Source organism: Solea solea, chromosome 5 (genome assembly GCF_958295425.1).
Source record: "Solea solea chromosome 5, fSolSol10.1, whole genome shotgun sequence".
Taxonomy (NCBI): Eukaryota; Metazoa; Chordata; class Actinopteri; order Pleuronectiformes; family Soleidae; genus Solea; species Solea solea.
In genome coordinates this window covers 4,515,639-4,536,909 of record NC_081138.1, presented here as the reverse complement: position 1 = coordinate 4,536,909, position 21,271 = coordinate 4,515,639, and the positions used below count along the sequence as shown (strand labels likewise).

At 40.2% G+C, this 21,271-nt stretch overlaps 1 long non-coding RNA gene across 3 annotated transcripts; it reads left to right on the top strand.

The window, feature by feature from the left end:
* The first annotated feature begins 336 nt into the window (after positions 1 to 336).
* On the top strand, positions 337 to 21,005 carry LOC131459188 (uncharacterized). 3 transcript variants are annotated; one of them, XR_009240221.1, is made up of 6 exons: positions 337 to 452; positions 884 to 1,067; positions 9,633 to 10,565; positions 14,897 to 14,997; positions 18,933 to 19,008; positions 19,086 to 21,005. It is a non-coding gene; the product is annotated as an uncharacterized LOC131459188 (long non-coding RNA). The 3 variants fall into 3 exon arrangements; XR_009240219.1 differs by having other exon boundaries at positions 18,933 to 21,005; XR_009240220.1 differs by lacking the exons at positions 9,633 to 10,565; positions 14,897 to 14,997; positions 18,933 to 19,008; positions 19,086 to 21,005 and adding exons at positions 5,642 to 5,715; positions 5,851 to 6,642.
* The last annotated feature ends 266 nt before the right edge of the window (positions 21,006 to 21,271 follow it).

The window sequence follows — 21,271 nt, the reverse complement described above, 5'->3', positions numbered from 1 at the left end:
AGTGAGCAATGGCTGACAGCGCCAATTAAAGTTCACTGATCCGTAAACAGACCTGGGTCAAGTAATATTTGCAGATACTTTTTATGCTTTGTTTGTTTTTCTTGGGAAACCACATGTTGGCTTAAAAAGAACAAAAAACAAGTGCAATATGGAACTGTACGATATGTAATATCATGTAATCTGCTGAGGTCTGCGTTAATATGCCACAGCGTATTCTCAAAATGTGTTGTTTCTATAGTTATTCATTTCATAAGTTATCTCTTAGAATTAACTTTCTTCTTTTGTACCGTTATTTCCTGTTTTTAGGTTGGTGCTTTTATTTTGATAGAGTGTAACCGGAAAAAGAAAAAAAAGACGAACCTGCGGCATAAACGTGTCTATTAATTGTTCAAAAACGTTAAGAAAATGTCTACTAATAAGTTCGTTTAACACCTGGCTGATAAGGCCACAAGGTCTGTCATCATTTCCTTTTAATGTTGTGCTTAATGCTTAATAGTAATGTGATGTCCTTTTATAATTTCGCATTGTTTACACCAGTGTATTTTAAGCTAGCAATAACGCTGTTTGGTGCGATGTAGGGCCTGTGTGTCGGTCTGAAAGGGACAGATATTTCAGTTATTATCACTATAAATTATTTTTGTGTGTATTAATAACAATTCCTGAGGTTAAAGCTGTAAAATGACAGTTAAAATATCGAATTTTAAATTAAAATATGTTTGTTTATTGCACCCTGAGGTTGTCATTGAGCTAAAACAGGTTAAAAGGTATACTTCATGATTGTGAATGAGGATTCATTTTCAGTTAAAGGTTAAAAACACACTTTTTTTGATATTGTTGAACATAACGTAAGTTGGTAATACTTTATTTTTGTTTCATTCCATAGCTCTTACGGTGTGTTCAGAGTGTGTTCAAGGTGTCAAAGGTTTTAATGGAGCTCAAAAATAAACACTTGTGAACCATCAGTTAAAGAGTTCGACCATCATTCAGCCGGGGACGCTACATCCACCGACGTGGAACCCAAACTCTGTGACCACGCATACCCTAATCAATGACAGTGTAAACTCCAGGTAGGATAATATATCTGATTATTATGTGAGATTATGTAAACATGTGCAGCAAGAAGACCCGGGTTCGAGACCCGGTCGGAAAACAAGGGCCTTTCTGCATGGAGTTTTCCCTGTGTGTGCGTGGGTTTTCTCCCTGGGTTCTCTGGCTTCCTCCCACAGACCATAAACATGCAATATGGGGATTAGGTAAATTGCACACTCTAAATTGACCGTAGATGTGAGAGTGAACGATTGTTTGTCTCTATATGTGGCCCTGCGAGGCCAATATTGTTTTTGTGTTTCTTGGCACGGCACCCTGCGTGACCCTTGTGGAGGATAAAGCGGTAGAAAATGGATGGATGGATATAAACATGTGCATCTCAATCTCAGTTGCTCTCGAAAGGATTAATAAGAGGTTGTCTCCACTTCCCCTACTGTCTGTTTGGGAAAACTAGTCTTGCAAGATCCTGAGAGTCACAGGGTCTCTAACTAACTAACTAACTAACTAACTAATCCTAACTTGTCTCTCTACTCTGACAGTTTCCTTTTTTGAACTTATCTAGCTCTTATTACTTCTTTCCCTCTGATAGTCTCTCATCGCACCATAACAATAATGAATATATTATTACAATATTGTGTTGTAGTTTTTTTTTATTAACATTGAAAGTACGTAACCTTATATGCTGATGACTTGTAGGACACTTTGGACGGAAGCATCTGCCAAACGGCTAAATATGATGTAAATGTTCTCTCCTCGCCACAATGTCGCTCGTGTCACACACAGGTCGGCGCCGAGCGCTGGCAGACAGACAGACGGACAGATGCGGGCTAATCAGCAGACAGATGGACTGACCGACCATCAAAAGACACCCAGATGTTCCGAGAGTTATGTAATGAAAGCACACTTTCGGCTCGCACTGAATCCAAAATGACTGAACATTAACATTTCCCGAAATATCCCAAGGGAGTGAACACTGTGTCGAACACATGAGGTAGTAAACATGGCATTTATGTGGCCTCGGGCTGTCGGGTGGGTGTCTGCAGCCCTTCACTGAGGTTACATTGAAGTAAATGCATAGAGGGAAAACAATAGACTGCAAATGATGACTATTAGTTTAATCTGATTTTAGTGCTTTTCTTTGTTTGGTTGTGAAACTGGATTTTTTAAATTCACAAATTAATTCTTAGGGGCTTTTTTTATATATATTTTTGACACGCTGCAATGTCAACAGCCTCATGTCCCCACCACCACTATCCTCTCCTTCCACCTCTCGTTGTCCTCTCCTGCCTGTCAGCTTATCAGGACCCCGGCAGACACTCTGATCTGGGTTTCTAAGCACTGCTCATGTGTTTGTTTGCCCCTTATCCCACCTCGTGGCATGGTATGCAGCACAGTGTGTCCCGAGCCCCTCGTAGCGCACCCTGCATGGAGGAGAGAGATAAAACAAAAAAAAAAACTGCCATGAAGGTTGCAGTCAGAGATGAGGCTGTCATCACTGGAGGAATCTGAGTGTCCTTCCCTTAGGAGAGGAGAGGAGAGGAGAGGTTATGTGTTTATGATTAGCTGTCTCACCGATAGTTTTATTATAGATGTGCCCGTTCTGGTTGGCCGGTATTTATGTGCAAGATTTGGTGAAGTTAAAAGCTGCTGTCAACGGCTGCCTCCAACATTAAATAAACTCCAGGAGAAGCTTGTTTTAAGGAATAGTCACTTGCACCATTCACTGTAAATGATGTGCTGTATTTTTTACAGTATCTCACTGCAGTTTAAGAAAAGAAATGTTGTTATTTTGCAGTTGTATTGGTAAAATTCTGAAGGATATATTTGAATCAGCTGTGTTTTTAGTATTTGGTTGGTTATTTTGAAGTCTTTATTCCCTGCTGTTCAAGTTCAAAAACAGCTGAAGCTGAAGCCTCCATACGTTGCACATCACACAGTATGTGAGAAAGCAATTGCTTATATCCAGTTTAGGGGATCTACGAAATAAAATTCGGATAGAACTTTGCAGAGAATCTTTGCAAAGTTAATATTTTTGTGTAAACATGGAACGAGTGCGGGACAGAGAAAAAGGGGAGAGAGGAGCTTGGGTAAATCAAAGCTCTACTTGTGTTGCTGTAACATAAAATATGTGATAATACTGAAATAAGTTAATATATGAGTGCTCATTATTGTAAAAAAAAACTTGAATCAGACTATATCAGATTAGGAGACAGATTGCGTTCCCGTAGCTCAGGAACGTAGCCACATATGTTAAAAACTACATGTGAATGTGGTTTCTGTGACTGGGATTTAGCACTTGACTGAATCACACAGACACAGATGTTAACACAGGATCCTGAACAGACTGGTACTTCAGTTTCAGCACAGGAATCTCTCCATCTCTAATATCCCATGTTTCATTTATGCTTAAATACATTATTCATGCAGATCATGTTAATTGTTGTCAACTTTATCTGAGTTTACAACTAATTATCAAGGAGTTATTTTGGCATTAGCCCTTGAGCTAAAATGACATGTTTTAACTTTGAGGCATTCATTTCTTTTATTTAATTACTTTTTTTTCCATCAATTTAATTTAGTTTGTTTTCAAACATATACTATTACAACATCGGATGACTAAAGAATAATACAACAATAAAGTAGAAACTAGAGGGTTAAACATGAAAAAGAACTGAAAACAAACAAAAGTCCAAAAAAAAAGTGCATTATTAATTGTTCTAAAAGAGAATATGATAAAGATTCGCTGTTTTTCACTCTTCTTTGCGTTAAGATACTTGAGGGTCTTATTATAATCCTCAAACTCATGTAGAAAGGCTTTGAAGTTGTCACCCTACCATAGAAGATGAACTCATTTAAAACACAATTACTCCGGGTGCATTGACACAGGAAGTTCCTGTAACTCTGCTGCTGCTCGGTCATTGTGACAGCGCCACCAGCTGGTGACAGGAAATGTGCCTTGAATGAAAAGCAAAATTAAAAGCATAATACGAGCTGCAAGAAGCCCTAGTTGATTTTGTGTGTAAGTAAACCCCCCCCCCCCCCCAATTCATTGCTATTTCTTTCTTTCTAAGCAAAAACATGTCCACAACTTTATGTCATGATGAAGGTCAGAGGCAGAATCAGTAGAAAAAGATATACTGTAAAGAGACAAACAGTAAAAAAAGAAAAAAAAGAAAAGAGGCATAGCCAAGCAGAGAAAGGGAAACGGAGAGAGGAAGAGATGAGAGACAGCACAGTGCCCGGTGGAGGGAGAAGAGGAGGAGGAGGCAGTGAGTAAATAGTCAGCGGCTCTAATAGGAATATCAAGCCAGTGAAAGGTAAACAGGCTTCTCCAGGCAGATACAAAGGGAATGTGGCGGCTTTGAGAGCGCTGGAGTGCCGGCACGCCACTGTGGCACGGTGATAACGGCCCCAGGCCTGCCTGCATCCCAGAGATAAGGCCGAGCACTGGCATGTGTCGACCCTGATCCCAATTTCACAGTCAATATTCATCCAGCCCGACAAACAAGCAACATTTAAGATAAAAAATAAATATAGAGTCCTTTTGCTATTACCTCCTGTTTATTAATCTGCACACAGCACCCACTGCCTTTTAAATAGTAGTAAACACCCGAGCCCTCCCCACCCTCCACACCTCCTCCCCTCCTTCCAGGCACTTCACTCCTCCTCCCAGTCTTCTTTTCCCCTCATCCCCCCCCCCCTCCCTGCACATCTGGGGATTTGCATGGCTTCGCTTATTCCTGTGCTATTGCCACAGGCATGTGTCGCTCTGCATTTGTGTGCGAGCGGCACACACACACACACACACACCTGTGCCTGCATCATATTGCTCCTAGTGTGTGCGCAGATGTGCATGTACGACTACTTCCTTCGACGACTGCAATAAGTGTATTTGTCTGTCTGTGTGTGTGTGTTCGAGCATCTTTTTTTTGTGTGTGCACTGTTTTTTTTTTTTATACTTTCTAACATATGGTGCCGGGCCTCAGCTGCAAGCTTCCATCCCTCTCTGTCTCCCACTTAACATGACTCTCCGCTCACCTGGCGCACACACACACTGAGAGAGAAACCCATTCTTAGCCATCATTCACCCATGTATTCAGCCACAAAGCCTACAGGTGAACAGTAGTAATATAAAAAAAACAAAAAACACATCACAGCTGCTGGTCTATTGCCGCTTTGTTTGGAATGTTTGTGCAACTTAAGAAAACCCCGAATGGAGGATTTCAAACAATGGAGTCACAAGGTAACACATTTGCAGCACTGACTGTGGATTAACAACTCCCTTGTGCTGTTGTGTAAAAAAAATAATGGTTTTCTCTATGGACTTTGGTATGGAAGAGTGAGTGCTTTACAAACTTTACATTATAATATGTACACATGTGTGTATATTAAAACTACATTTTACTAACACTAAAAAGGACAGAAAACGATAGAAACCATTAAGAGACTCCCTAAGATTGATATTATTTTGAAATATTGGCCTTAAGCTGCATCCAGCAGGCCAGCTGGGCTCTGATTACCATCTGCAACAATCACAGTGAACAGAGCTAAGTGGAGCTATCGGCCAACAGCTTGTTTTGTGTCTTTTGCACAGACTTCCATTATCTCCAATAGTTTGGTGACAAAGGGGGCGACAGAGCTGTGCGATATAAGCCAGGATTGACACGGGTAAGTGTTACCTGCTGTAGTTTTCACTGCTAAAGGCAGGGACATTATATTCAGCTTGTTCCACTGTTTGCCGGCAGCTGGACTATAATCTTTCTTACTGGTGTTCTTTATTGCTCCCTCGTCACCAATCCTCAGCTCCCCTATCATCCTCACCATTACACCTGACCTCCTTCATCACTGCTCACTCACTCATCTCCTCTCCGCCTCTGTGGCCTTCTCCTGCACTTCCTTTCTATCCCTGCTACAGACCTGTCCGTGGCCGGCCAGCTGGCCGTATCCCTTTAAATCTGGCCTGAGCAGAGCCGCTGTCTCCAGGAGATTACTGCACACTCTCCCAGGCTCCACAGATGGGAGAGACAGGCTGCCAGCTGGCACAGGGACACCCACTATCCCCACTGGAAACTGGCCAACAGGCCTGGCTCTCTGCGCTACACTCTACCCATTCACACTGATCACTCTCTGATGTCCCACTCTTACCTCCTCTGTCTCTTCTTTACTCACTACCCATTTTCTCTTTCTCCTTTTCTCTATTAAAGTCACCGAAGTGCTAGATATGTTTCTCTATGTAGCATAAATAAGCTAAACCCCTGCATTTAGATTTACTTTAACAACTTAACAACTATTTACTAAAACAACACATTTAAACCTGGGTTTTGATTAAAAACCATTAGACTTACTAGTCTCTCATGTTACCAGTTCCTTGCATTTATATAGGACAAAAAAGTAGAAGAACTGAGTTCATGCCTGGAGTATGCAGTGTTCGAGTCCGAGTTCAAGTTTAATCCCTGTTGTTTCGAGTCAGCATCCAGTTCATCAAGGATGAGTCTGAGTGGAGTTCCAGAAGTGTGGTCACACCAACAAGACCTGACCACCGATTTGGCTCCTTGTGCCGTTTTGTGGGAAAAATAACATTAAGGAAATAGAAAAAGGAAATATATATATATATATATATATGTATATATATATATATATATATTGTCAATAACTTAACCCTAAGTTCTCACATACCATAGATCTTGTCATGCCCCGTCAGTTGTGTTAGTTAGTTTTAGTTCAGTGTCACTTCCTGTTTTATTTTGGTAAGGGTTTTTTTCTACTTCCTGTGAGCACCTTGTCTGCCTTGTTCTGTGTCTCGCCTGATTCCCTGATTGTTTTCACCTGGTGCTCCTTACCCTCACTCCCAATATATACCCCCTTCTCCCATATAAGACACCCTATATTGCACATTCTTATAGCCTCTGTACTGTATATACTGTATGTTTTAACATAGTAATGGCATAGTAATGGCCGAAATGCTCTGTGTTCTAAGGGTTAATCAAAATAAAGGAGTCGCACATAATATGGACACAAATAAACAAGCTGACAGTACCAATCAGAATTAAATGAAAACTTGTTACGTCTGTGCAACTGGACTTTAACATCACTGTCTCTTCATATTCTGTTAAAGTCATGCACTTAATCAAACTGTTCCTCCAAACCTCATCCATTCAGATGTGCTCTCTGAGTTGAAGCACCAAGCTGAAGTGTGACTGTGATTCCATCCCCGACGAACATGTTTTATCTCAGGAAATGCGATGTAGCTGGAGTATAAATAAAACAAAATACGTGTATGTAAATACAGCAAAAGTCTAGAAAAACTTTTTCAATACTATCTCACTCACTTCCTCACACACACACACATATACTCTCTATCTCTCTGGCACCCATTTCCAGTGAGCAGTGGAGGGAAAGGTGGAGACAGAGGGTTATTGAAAGGTGTCACATGTGCAGATGTGATAAGGCTGCCAGGTATGGAGATAACCGAGCGCCCTTCATCACTTTGTAACAACACACTGACTGTCCTCTTGTGTTAAAGCAGAACACACACACACACACACACACTCACATGTATATGATGTGCCAGAATAGGACAAGTTCATTATCCCTGTGTGTGGCGGCATGATAAGGCCTAGATCTCCTGAAATAGCTATACTATTAAGATGTTCCTCTGCCGAATAAAAAAAGAATCCTGGGTAGAATATATATCATTATCCTCTCTGCTCTTGTTATCTGTCACTTTCCATTCCAGGAGAATAAGGTGCTCTTCGTCCCAGACGTAAACAACGATCAGAATAATACGTCTCTGATGTAGTGAGGACACGCTGCTGTAGCTCATGCCATAATGATGCTGTTGTCCCTGTGCACATGCACCGCCTGCTGTATTTTCCTGAGCTGTCCCTTCGCTGCTAATGCCACTTTGCACGTGTGGAGAAGCTGTGGGGAGTGTGTTGAGCATGCACGCCAAAACTGGGGACAGCAAATGCATGATTCTATAATCTCCTAATCTAATCTTAAACATTTGTGATGTGTCCCATCAAATGGTAAGAACATAGACCATAGTCTTGTTGTTTTCCTCCTGAAGCCAAAAAGGAAGTTAGATTATATTGAATAGCCACTAGCAGGCGACTCCCATTCCCATATGTTCCCATTCAGGGGACGCTCGTATGAGTGGACACCAGTTTTGATTGACAGTTGGTGTCGTCCAATAGGAGCCTGGCTACAGGATATGTCTTTGAACTTCCGTTTACAAAACATTAACATGGTTTCTGGCTAAATTGTGAAACTTAAAGCTTCAAAATGGGATTTTAGATTAGGATTATAAAGGAACTACAGTGTATAAAGGATGCCATTCTTGTGCGGTTTTCTTTAACCTTGGGTTTTTACTTCTTTGTGTCTGGTTTCCTGTTTTATTGTAGTAGTTTGTCCTCGTGTATACCTTGTGTTAAGTTCTACTTCCTGTCTTGTCTTCCCTCTTGATTGTCCGCCCTGCCCTGATGTGTTTCACCTGTGTCTCATTAGTCTCACCTGTGTTTGATTACTGCCTCCCTTGTGTATTTTTAGTCTCTGTGCTCCCCGGTGTCGTTGTTGTTTAGTTCCTGACGTTTCCTGTTCACTGTGTTTCTAGATATCTTACTACGTGTTTTTTTTTTTTTCAATCTGCTTTTGGGTCCTATATATATATATATATATATATATATATATATATATATATATATATATATATATGTGTGTGTGTATATATATATGTGTGTATATACATATATATATGTATATATGTGTATATGTATATATATATACATAAATACGTATATGTATATATATGTGTGTATATGTATATATATTTATACATATATGTATATATAATAGCTTGCTCTACGGCTCCGAAAACCTTTTTTTTTTTTTTTACTTTAAAGGCATACAGCAGTATACTAACTTATACTGATTAACATGTGTAATGGTCAGTGCACTGTCTACAGTAGGCCCATAGTTCATAGTAAGGCAGAATGGCAGTGGTGCAGAAGGAGCCCAGAAACTTTTGTCCCCGGCCTTCTGCTGGACCACCTGCTGAGCACTGAGATGATTACAGTGTGAGATTGCTGCACCAGATTACTGTGACCCTAAGGACCCTTCCAGATGGACACACACACACACATACACACACCTGGCATCTCATTTTAGGATACTATCTTGCAACCAAAGCTGCTCGTGATGATTACACACACACACACGCGTGCACACACACACACACTGAATACACTACATGCTTACAAACAGTCAATCATTTGCCCTGGCCACTTGCCATAAGCATGCGTAGAGGGGAAATGTGTTGGCAGTAGGAAAATGGTTCCTCCAGGAACCAACGCTGGTGGGACCACAAGGTTCAGTAAATGCACTCGTGTGTGTCTACAAGTTACCTGGTAAAGAAAAACCATATGGTATAATCATGTTTGCTACTGTGTAAACATGCGTGAACATGTAATTGGTATATTTCAAATTTGTTTGTCACCATTTCTGTTTTTGTTCACCAAGATAGATAGATAGATACTTTAACATATATATGATGAGTTTTCCCTTGTTCTTGTCTCTTTATCTTACAGGTATTTGGGTGGTGTTACTTAACTCACCTGGAAGCACCTGGCCTGCCTTCCTGTTTTGCTCCAGACCTGGCAGAATCACACTTTAGTGCCATGTTAAAGGTTTACTTGGCTCGCGCCTTTTTATTCGTCATGTTCGGTACTTTTTGTTGTTGTTTTGAAGCAACAAAATGTCGGATTTCAACCTTCAAATAATGCCTCCAATATTATCTTAACGGTCAACGTAGTCAATGGCTAGTGGAGGGATACTTGTTCGAGGGCGACCCGGTCCTGTTACTGTTGGACTAGTAAGTGTAAAACTTGTTTTATATACATGTATATGTAGAGCAGAGGTGTCAAACTTCATTTTGACTACATCATACATGTGGCTGAGGCACACACGCTGTCAAGGGCCAATCAAGGCCCTCAGTCAGAATTTGTACAACCCACAGGTTTAGTTTTATATTATTATAGAAAATCAGGGTTCGGTGTTTGAAACTCAGCTGTGACAGACAGATACATCCTTTATTTTGTTATTATATCTGACTCCAGATGTGATAGAAAGGCAGAATTCTTTCATTTTTTGTGGCTTAGATTTGATTACATTGCCATTTAAAAATGATGACTGTGACAATGAAAATACAATTATTATAAAACTGTATTTTTATGTAACTTTTAGTGTTAAATGTTCACATTATCAAATCTGGCCCTCGCTTGCAACATCCATCCATCCATTGTCTATCAAAACAAGCACAATATCATCATGAATATCTCTATTGCAATGTATTATTACCCACCCATGACTAACACTTGTTTTTTTGTCTCTAGTCCGGCCCCCTCTTGACCAGACTAGATGCTCATTGGCCCCCAGGTCATTTGAGTCTGACACCCCTGATCTAGAGCATTTGGGTTCACTGTGTGTCTGGCCGTCATCATGTCCATCTCCTTCATAAATAGGTTTGATACGCTGGTTTGAAAATGTCGTTCTTTTGTCATTTCTAAAATATAGAAAAAGAAAGCAATTTTACACAGAATTAAGTCCGACTTCACTTGGTTCGCCAGTTGGCTTGTTTTGTACGACAGTTATCGTTTACCGACTGCACCCCAAGAGCAAATTATTCATTGTGTTACTTTAATATCATTTATTCCAACCTGTCAATCTCTGGTTTATTAATTTTTTTGTCATGACTTACGAGCCCGCCCACCCCCCCGTGACAACATCATATGTGATGGACTGTCATGACGCTTCACATCCAACGGCACGTGTCTCTTTAACCAGACTGTGGACGTCACATGGTATCAGTCGAACGGGGGAAGTTTACTTGAGGCTCTGTCTGCTTTGCTGTCCCTCCGACCCGCATCTCCCCACCCCCACCTAACACCACCAACCTCTCCTCTCCTCCCCTCCTCTCCTCTCCTCTCCTCTCCTCTCCTCTCCTCTCCTCTCCTCTCCTCTCCTCTCCTCTCCTCTCCTGCCACGCTTGCAGGAGCGAGGGGCTTTGGAGGGTGGCACTCTGATGGCGTGAAGCCAGATGGCAGCCACAAGGCAGGCGACGTGGTGCAGAGCGACGGAGGGTTTACACTCGCACACATACACATAAACACACACACACCCGTACACAATCACTCACTCACACTTTCTCTCCTTAATGAACAGCCATGAATTATTCATCGGGCATACTTGCACAAACTCACACACACACACACACATACATGCGCATCGCTTGCAGAGCACATACACAGCTCCTGTCAACAACAGAAGGCAGTGTGACTTCTCTATTTTATTATCATTTCTCCAGGCATTTTCCTTGGTTGTAAAGGAATACCAGGTGGTGCCCAACCCCTCAAACTATCAACTCCTCCTCCTTCCTCCCTCCCCACCTCCCACCTTCCCATTTCCTCCTCCGTGCACCCTGTCCCTTGCTCTTTCTCTCCATTTGAGTCCTTGTCATCCTCTCTCGGCCTGTTTTTCACTTCTTCTCGTCTCCTCGCCTCTGCCCTCTCTCTCTCTCTCTCTCTCTCTCTCTCTTGCACTGACTTCCCCTCTCTTCAGTTGATCATGAGTAGAGAGATTTACAGGTCTGCAGACGAGGGGAAGAAGGATGAAATCGTAGAGAATTTCTTTGCGGGGGGAAAAAATGCCTGACAGAATTTATCTCCCATCATGTGCAGCCTCAGCTGCTCCCATGCAGCAGTGCCCATTATCCCAACTGACTTAGTTAAGTCAAATAGGGTTTTGAATCCTCAAACAGTATTATACACATTATATATCAGACATATTTGCTTTATATTTTATTACTCTATAGCAGGGGTGTCATACTGGCGGCCCACCACAGCGAGGCCATGGAATATAGACAGAATATATGACTAAATACAACATTTTTATAATAATAGTAAGACATTCTGTTGAAATGATTGCTACATTAAATGACATACAGTTATCCTCGTCATTATTCGCTACATTTTTCTATTTATTTCTCTGTTTCTGTTCTGTTTTCCTCTGAATATGCTTTTATTGTGAAGTGCACATCAATCCATATCAAAACCGGCACTTTTACTTTGAAATTCTGTCTATTATTACCATGAATATCTTATATTGCCCACCTACTACTGAACAGTTGTTTTTTTATACTGCTCTATAGTTCATTTTACATTTATTTTCCTAAAAGCATAGAAAGAGCAAAAGATAAAATGATATTAACAATAACGTTACGGTAGTAAAATCTATTAGTCTGGAACCACGACTCGTGGCGTTGTGACTATGAATGTCACAACGCCGTCCAAAGAAGTGGATAAAAATGACTATGTATAAATATGTAGAATGCATGGCTGGGAATCTTCTCATTAATCATAAAAGATGTATGCAGATGAGTTGGTCGCCATTAGCCCCTTTAGAACCGGCTTCTGATGATTCGTTTGATCGTTTTTCACCGTAAGAGGTGAAGAAGACAGAACATTAGTTTCCCCTGATTTCCTTCTGTCTGATGCTGTTCTTAAAGTGTGTAATGAGATGAATTATCCGCATATTGTAAACGAATCTATCAATAAGAATGGCTCGCCCAAGGTACCAACTTCTCAACTTAAAGGTGACATCACCTCCGCTTCTATGTAAGCAGAACACAGTATGAGTGTTTTTCATTCTACATTAATGATAGGATTTTACATTAAAACATCATTTATCACGACCTCCATCATTAAGATAAAAAAATATGCAATTAATCATGGGAAATTTTCTGATTGATTATTAACTTTCTTTAATGGGTTGACAGTGATACTTATTTTGGTAATTTTTTTCATATGTCATATTACAGTGAAACAATCTTCTATGTCATCTGTCAACTTTCATCCGCTCAAACTGTTTTAATGACTTTTTTTTCCCCCACTAGAATCACACGCAGCTTTAAAACTGATGTCTTTGTTCAGAATATTTTACCGTGTATTTGTTGTTCGGCTTGTCCTTTTGTCAACACGGGGGTGCGGTGTGTATGTGGGGGTGGGGCGGTGGGGGTCGTGGGTGTAAAGCGATGGTGACAGATATGACAGATGGATAGAAGCATACTTGCCCCCACTGTCAAAGAGGTTCAAGGTTTAAAACGACGATGTGAAGGAGAAGGTGTGGGTTCGGTGGAACATGGGGAGGAGCCGCGCTCTCTGGGGAGACAGAAATGGGGAAGACTGATAAGGTTGGCGTGGAAGAGAGGAGCGATGGGGGAGAAAGAAGGAAAAAAAAGAGGGAGGCGGGGCGGGGGAGGAAGAGGAAGAGCCATGGTGATGGAAGGAGAGGGACAGACAGTGCTGCCGTAGCAAAGGTCACCAGTCTCCCCTGTGAGGTTGAGTGGTATTTGAACCTCACGTCTGTTACAGTGTCTACACTGTCCTGTGTGTGTGTGTGTGTGTGAAACAGGGGACACATACAAGAGCCAAGTTTAATTGTCTGTAACAAAGAGCTGACTCCTTTAGGAACCGTTGCTGTGCTGAGCATCATTTGGGAGACCATAATAGAGCGCACACACACACACACACACACACAGTAACAGAGTGGCTTGTTTCCAGGAAAAGTGTAAATGAGACAGGTTGGTAATGGTAGCCAGAGCACAAGTTTCTCATTGCACTGGAATGCATCGCTGAAATGACAATAACAAGAATTGACCTTTGGGAAAAAAAATAGGTTGTTGTGGCACTAAATTGGACTCAGCACCGCGAGGGGCCTTAAGGGTGTTGAGTCGCCTCGGTTGTGTTTTTTGCCCCCTTTGTTCAAGTCTCCATGAAAACAGAGATGTGGAAAAATGCAACAACAACAGCAACAAAGAAGAAAACTTGATGAAGCTTTAGCTTTCAGTCCGAAAGTCCAATCGGACTATTGTTAGAGATCTAATGTGGATCTTAATCACGTGAGACTATTTAGATGATGTGTAAATTATATGTCAAAGACTAACCACAGGCACACATCATATATAGAGATGCATCAAGGTCATCTTTAGGTTGGCAGAATAAACATTATTAGAACATTAAAAGATCAATTATTAACAAAATATGTCTGTAAATATAAACAATGATTACATTTTTAAATTATGATGCAACAGCAATGTTATATCATTCTAAATCTAAACACTTTAATTTGTTCAAATTATTTCTAAACAGAATATAAAATACATTAATCCTGGCTCTAACTGTTTTTTCTCGTTTTTAATATTATTAAAATATTATTAAATATTTTTGATAGTTTTTCTTGTTATTGTGTGGGTGCATACAGTAGTTTCTTGAAAGAAAGAATACTATTAGAATAATATTAACTAGTCATTAAATCTGATTCATTGATTGATTGGTTACATAATTATTTAAGAGAAAATACAAAATATTATTTAGTTTTATGATTGTTATAATTATTAATAATAATATCTTTATTTATTATTGTTTTGTTTTATTAGGCCATCTCTTTATGTTACATTATAATACATTTGGAGCGATTACTAGACTCCATTTTTTGCAAACGAAGAACAGCAACAGCAATAGATGGAAAGAAAGAACAATAATAATACTAATACCCCAAGTTGGCCCCCCTTTGTCAGTCCATTTAGCACATCAACTATCTTCAAATACCTTGACAATGTTGTAGAATAAAATACATAAACAGATAAAATAAATAGAACTTAAAAGTAAAAGGCTGAAATAAAGGAGCACAAAAGCTGCTTGATACATCTCGGCATTCCCCTTAAACTCATGTTCTTTTGTTTCTTCCGTTCATGTTTCCTGTTTTATTTTGAAACTTACCTCTCCTCTCGTTTCAGATCGCGTCACTTCCTGCCCCTGGGTGTTTCCCCTCCAGTCTTGATTGCCTGCCCTGCCCTGATTGGATTCACCTGTGTCTCGTTGTCTCCGTCCACCTCAGGTATATAAGCTGTGTTCCCTTTCCCCTCAGTGTCACTTTGTCCTTGTCCCTCTGTGTTAAATGGTCCAGTTTTCCTGGTTTTTTGGGACTATTGAACCTGCCTGTGAAGGCAAGTAAAGCGATTTTGTTTGTTTTTTTCAAATCTGAACTGTTTTGAGTCCTGCTTTTGTGAAGTACCAGTCTTAACACTGCTGGATAAGACAGCATAAAAGAGCCATAGCCACTTTTATCAAAATATGAGCGCATAGGCTGCTGTAGTGTGAAATGTTCCATTCGACCCTCTTTGTAAAGCACTTTTCAAAACAAAGTTACAAATGCATAAAGGCACAAAACTGAAGGGATATAACACTAAAATAATGAAAGTACTTTGCCAAATTTCCCTGAGCAGGGAGTTCCGGAGTCTTATTTGAAGCTCTGTCCCCTTTAATAAATGACTTTATTAAGTATAAATGAATATGTAACATTAATGTTATTGTGTACATACACAGTGTTTTATAGAATAAATTGCTCTTTTATTGTCTTTAGTCACACAGGGTTACACACAGTCTGTCTGTCAGGAGGTATGCCTGTGATCATCAAATTTTAAACATGTTTTAAACAAAGGAGAATCCAGAGAGTGAAGGGGGACCCCTGTGGCTTTTATTCAGGCAAACTCATCTGTGCTACATCGACAGATACAAGCGAACGCTTTTTCCCCCCTGCAAAAAGAAGGCGAGTGTAGGTGATGTCTGCGCGTACGAAGCAAACGCCGGCGTTAATTCTTAATACCAACATCTCTGCGTGTGGATACATGTTTAACACGGTGCTCGTGTTACACGTGAAACATAAAAACGGGCAGCTGTCAGAAGAGTTTGTGCGTCGTCGTGTATGATTTGACAGACTTGAACACTGGTGTTATTTCAGCTCTTTAATTTGTACCTTTTTTTTGCTTTAATCATGGACTTCCTGCTCAGGATTGTGATGTGATGTTAGAACAATGATCTGATTACAGAGGAGGAGACCGCCATTGTTCTTAGTGCTTTATTTCTGTGAAAGTAAGTGTGAGTAATTTTTGAGAGACACGCAGCATGTGTGCATGCGTGTGTGTGTGTGTGTGCGTGTATGCTTGTATTTGTGACCGTCTGGAGCTTTTCTGGCATAAACACTGAGCTTAGAAGGACCAGTAATCCTCATGGAGAAAAAACCTGGTCCTAATGAGGCAGAACATGTAAGATTTGAATTGTGGTTATGAAAAACAAACCTGTGTGTGTGTGTTCTTGTATTTGTATCTTTGAGAGGACAAAAAAACCTATAAACCATAGGGAGTAAGGACATTTTTGGACATTTCTCACAACTTTTAACGCCTTTTTGGACATTAAGACCTGGTTTTAGTTTAGGTAAACGGTCAGGGTGTCTGTTCACAGATAGGAAAGCTGCCAGAGTCCCACAGAAAATATTTAATGCCACTGTGATTGTGATGAAGTCAGAGCAGGAGGGGCGGGTGTTCACGTGAGGGCCTTCTGTGTCTATACATCCTCAATATTCTGTTATGGACGCACCTGTCCTACACCATTTGAATCCTTTAAAGCAGTGGCCTCGCGGGCCACATGCTGCCATCCAATCAATTTCATGCGTCCCTCCAAACGATACGTCATTTTGCATCATAAATAAAAATAATAATTTATAATGTAAAAAATATAACAAATAAATAAATAATAAATATAAAAAATAATCATAATAATAAAAAATATATTTTTTGTTGTAAACTAAATATTGTTGCTCAATCAAAAGACTTTTGTTTTGAAAGTCCAATCCAACTTTATTTGTAAAGCACTTGTGGACCAAAGTGCTGTAAAAAATAATAGATAAAAGACACTAAAGCTGACACAAGGCAATAAAATAGTTATCCAAAAGGTATAAAAATGGCATTATGTGACTTTAAACTCATATTGCCCACTCCTACTGAACAGTTTTTTTCACTTGACCGGCCCCCTACTGACCAGACTAGATGTTCAGTGGCCCCACAGGTCGTTTTGAGTTTGAGACCCCTGCTTTAAAGTCTCAAAACCTGAAGTTTGGACACACTGCAGGATCTGTTGCAAACAGCTGAGCTGCTTTTAGTCCGCACGCAGCTGCCCCACATGACTCGGCGATCAGCTGTGAATGAAAAGCTCAATCAACACCTAGAAACACAATCTCATAACAACAGAGGTTAGGTTGTCATGCAGTTTTAGGTGAAGAGATTTAAATGCATCACTTTAAATGCACTTAATTTTATTGACATAATTGTAGGCAAGAAGAATTTATACAAAATTGATGTTAAATATTATTGGTAAATGATAAATTTGTACAAACATAATTTGGTTTTGTAGCTAAGGGGCTCAAGTCCAATTCAATTTGTGAAAACTTCATATTACGATTAGAATCTAATTGTAATGACAAAATACTGTATTTTTCTCAAGAATTTTCAGGTAGTTCATCATGTGTTTTGTAAAAAGATAAAAAAAAAATTGGAGTTCTGGTTGTTTATAGGTTATTATGCCAACATGTTACCAGTTTGGCCCACTTGAGATTACACTGGTCTGTATTTGGCCCCTGAACTAAAATGAGTTTGACACCACTGCATACACATGAATGTATACTATATAGTTGTCCAGTGTCCAGTTTTGCTAACTGAATCATTTCACGCAGCGTGAAACTCGATGAACCACTGGTGGATGCTGCGTATTAAGAGCTTTGATGCAACAGTGACCGACTGCATCTCATTTGAAGCTTCCTTTTTTCCCCCCCTCCCAAGGTCTACAACTGATTAATAAACTGCTGACTTTGAATTGTTATCCCTGCTCTTTGTATTATGAACTCCACATCATGTAATAAATTAACTGTTGTTATGATGTTGGGCAGCACAGGAAGAAATGCATTTTTAGATTCCAATTTTGCAGTTGTCGTTACCAATATTGCAAAAATGCGTTTTAATTTGGAGGAAATGATGAACACGTGTGAGCGCTGTAGTTTTTTGTCTCCTCAGCCACATTGTAGTTGTAATAGTTCTGATGGACCAGTGGGGGACAGTGGGTGTTACAGAAGATTCAGTGATCTACTACTTACTGTATGTCATGATAGTTTTAAAGCACATTGAAAACATAATTCAACCTTAAATTCGAGGTCAGTTAAGGTCCAGTCTGCAGCAAAGTCTTTTGATTTGGTACTCTGTGTCTAGTATATAAGAATTAGTGACATCTAATGGGGAGATTGCAGATTTCGACTCCTCACAACTCTCTCCACTCTTCTGCTTGGGTGTATGTGGGAGGAGCCAATCTTTATATGCATAATAAGCTTCCTCTTCAAAACGTGAAAACACACGTTTGTTCAGGCAGCTGCAGAAACATCTGTGTACCTAAAGCACATATAAAAAATGCTTTAAAAAATTGTTTTAAAGCTGCAGTGTGTAACTTATGGTGATTTTTTTGTTTGTTTTGTTGTTGCTATTGATTATTCTGCTTCTGTTTGATGTAACATTAGATGTACGCTGCATCCTTCATATGATAATGGCCTCCGTTTTCTATCAGACCTGACTGAGGGAGCCTTTGTGGGTATACAGCAGCAGCACATGGGCGGGAGGGGGGGGCGAGAAGAACCTCAAAAGTGAAACTCGGCGGGAACTTCTTTGTGTTTTCATGCACCGACTGTTATTGCACTTCCTGTGTGCAGCGCGAGAGTGTCACAAGGTGACAAGAGATCTGAACGCCACGATACTGAGAAATGCAGACTCATGTAGCGCTGATAGACTTAATCAGCATCGTGTGAACTCGTTATGCTACAAAAAAAACAATTATACAATACATATACATATATCCTCCTAAACAGACACTGGATTATACCTTGAAATGAATATACAATAAATTATATACAGTCATATATAAATAACCCACATTTAAATACCTGCTTTCTTTCAGGTTCGGCCCGGCTCAAATCCTCAGTACCAGTCCCCACCTCAGAGGTTGGAATCCTCCGCTCTAACATGAATCTTGTGTGAGTGTGGCTGTACAGCTGAATGGTTCGGGGGGCCTCTCTACATGTGTCGGCCCTAAATGGCTATTTAATTGCAGAGCTGCTGGTCGTGAGGCCCTGCTGCGTGGAGATGAGAGCCTGAGTGCTTCAATCCTGACCCCTTGATCTCGCCTCTCATTCCGTCTTTGCCTCCTTCGTTTTCTGTCATCGGTGCTTTTGTCCCTCGCCCTCCCTCCCTCCCTCCCCCCCCCCGTCTCTTTTTACAGTGAACGCCGCACACTGGCCGCACAGATGCATTTCTCTCTGTGGTAAATAGTCAAATGTTCATCCCAGCGGGGAGAAGGTCTCCTGCAGGGCTGAAGCTGGTCGGGCCAAGTTTGTTAATCCACATGAGTGTGGGGGCCTGGCAGGTGCCTGTGTTTTAAAGTAGCAAACAGTGACATGGACATAAAGAGAAAAGCACACACACACAACAGACGACGCTGCTCCATCATCTAATAGGAGCAGCAGGTCGTGTGGATAGTTCAATAACCTTCACTGTCAAAAAGAAAACAAGAACAGTTTAATTTACATGTTATTTGCAGTTTCATATTGGTACAGCATAGTTGAAATAACTTATTTCTAATGCAGCATTGCAATAATACCTTGTTATTTCTGAAGTCACATCCAGGTTATAGCTTGGACATTAGAATTACTGTAGGTTACCATCTATGTAAAGAATGATCACTTTATCCAGTGCTATAACCAAGCTATTGCTTGAGAAACTGGCATTGACATGATATAACTTAACTTTTTTAATACCAAGCTATTACCACTAAACAAACAGAGCTTTGCACACAGCTTTTTTATGTGTTAAATAAAAACTGAAACACAAGGTGTAACTACTCCGAAGTACAAAACCATTATATTTAAGCCTCCTGGTAGGAAGTCAACGAATTGGAACTTCTGTGGTACGAGTGCTGCACCGATCACTTTCAGGAGGTGAAGCAGACATGGAAACAACTCAATCACAGGAAGGAACTGTGTTGATCTGCTTTGCTTAGAGACAGGAGGTCATATGTGCGGAGGAGGGGGGCGGAGCCTGCAGCTCAGGATGTTGTTCTTTTTCGTTTGTGTGGTAATTCTGCTGTAGATACATGGCGGCACAAAATGGCAGCCTCTGTAAAGCAAGGGCCTTGCCTAAAATATAAAAAAACGCTTATTCAAAAGCAGGGGTCTCTCAGACGACACGTTTGTGCGATTGTACTTTTGCATTACCGTAATTACGCAACGGTTTGTGCTATCGCCATTTTTTTTAAATTTGTTTTATACTGTTTAGATTAGAATCTGGCGTTCATGTACAACTTTTTGTTTTTCTTCATTTGAAATTGTTAATACACTTATTTAACTTGGTGTGAGTTGTAAAAAACTGCCACATATTGAAACTTATTCTGGAAAAATGGGAATCAGAAACCATTTTCTGGCCCTTTTATGGAGAATTAGGTGTTTATGGGTTAAAAAAACAACAGAACTTAATTATTATAACTAGATTCAAAATGGCGGGCTGCATTAAAATTGATAGGAGGGCTGTATTTAGCCCATTGGTCAAATTCAAGTTTGAAACCCCTGTTCTAAGGCAACAAAAATCAAATGTTTTTTTAATTTTTTTTATCATGAAGCAATTATACACATATACAGACATACTAGCATATAATACATTTCTACAAATGTGCACTTCACTGGATATTTAAAAACTAAAACACCAGCTTCAACATAAAAAAATTCAGTTATCACAACAAAAAAAAAAGAATAATCATATACTAACGATTAGGTCTCAGTGTTCAGTGGTTAACAGACAGATGGATGGGCAGATGGAAGGAGGGACAGTTTTGTGGTTCTGTCAGACTGAAGCAGGGGGGATACTTAATGATCAATTTCTTTGTTGTCCCTCCCAAACACTAAATCCTCGTGAGCTTAAATCGGAAATATTGCCACGCTGTTGTGTTTTTCTCCCCAAAGTTCAGAGGGATTTAAAAGAAACCGATATTAAAATTCATGTGTGCAGCTTGGTTTCACAGCAGCTGTTGACATAATTACAGAGGGAGGGGAGGCGGGGAAGAAAAAAAAGTGTGAAATTCATTTTTAAATTTAATGTAAATTATAGTGATTGGCAGAGCCACTCTAATCGCCATTCATGTACAAAGAAAATATGCATGCCCGGAGCTTGTGCGAGTGCGCGGAGGAGCAGCTCGGATAAATAGACCATCAGAGGACGGCCAGATACAGTCGAGCACAAAGATGAATG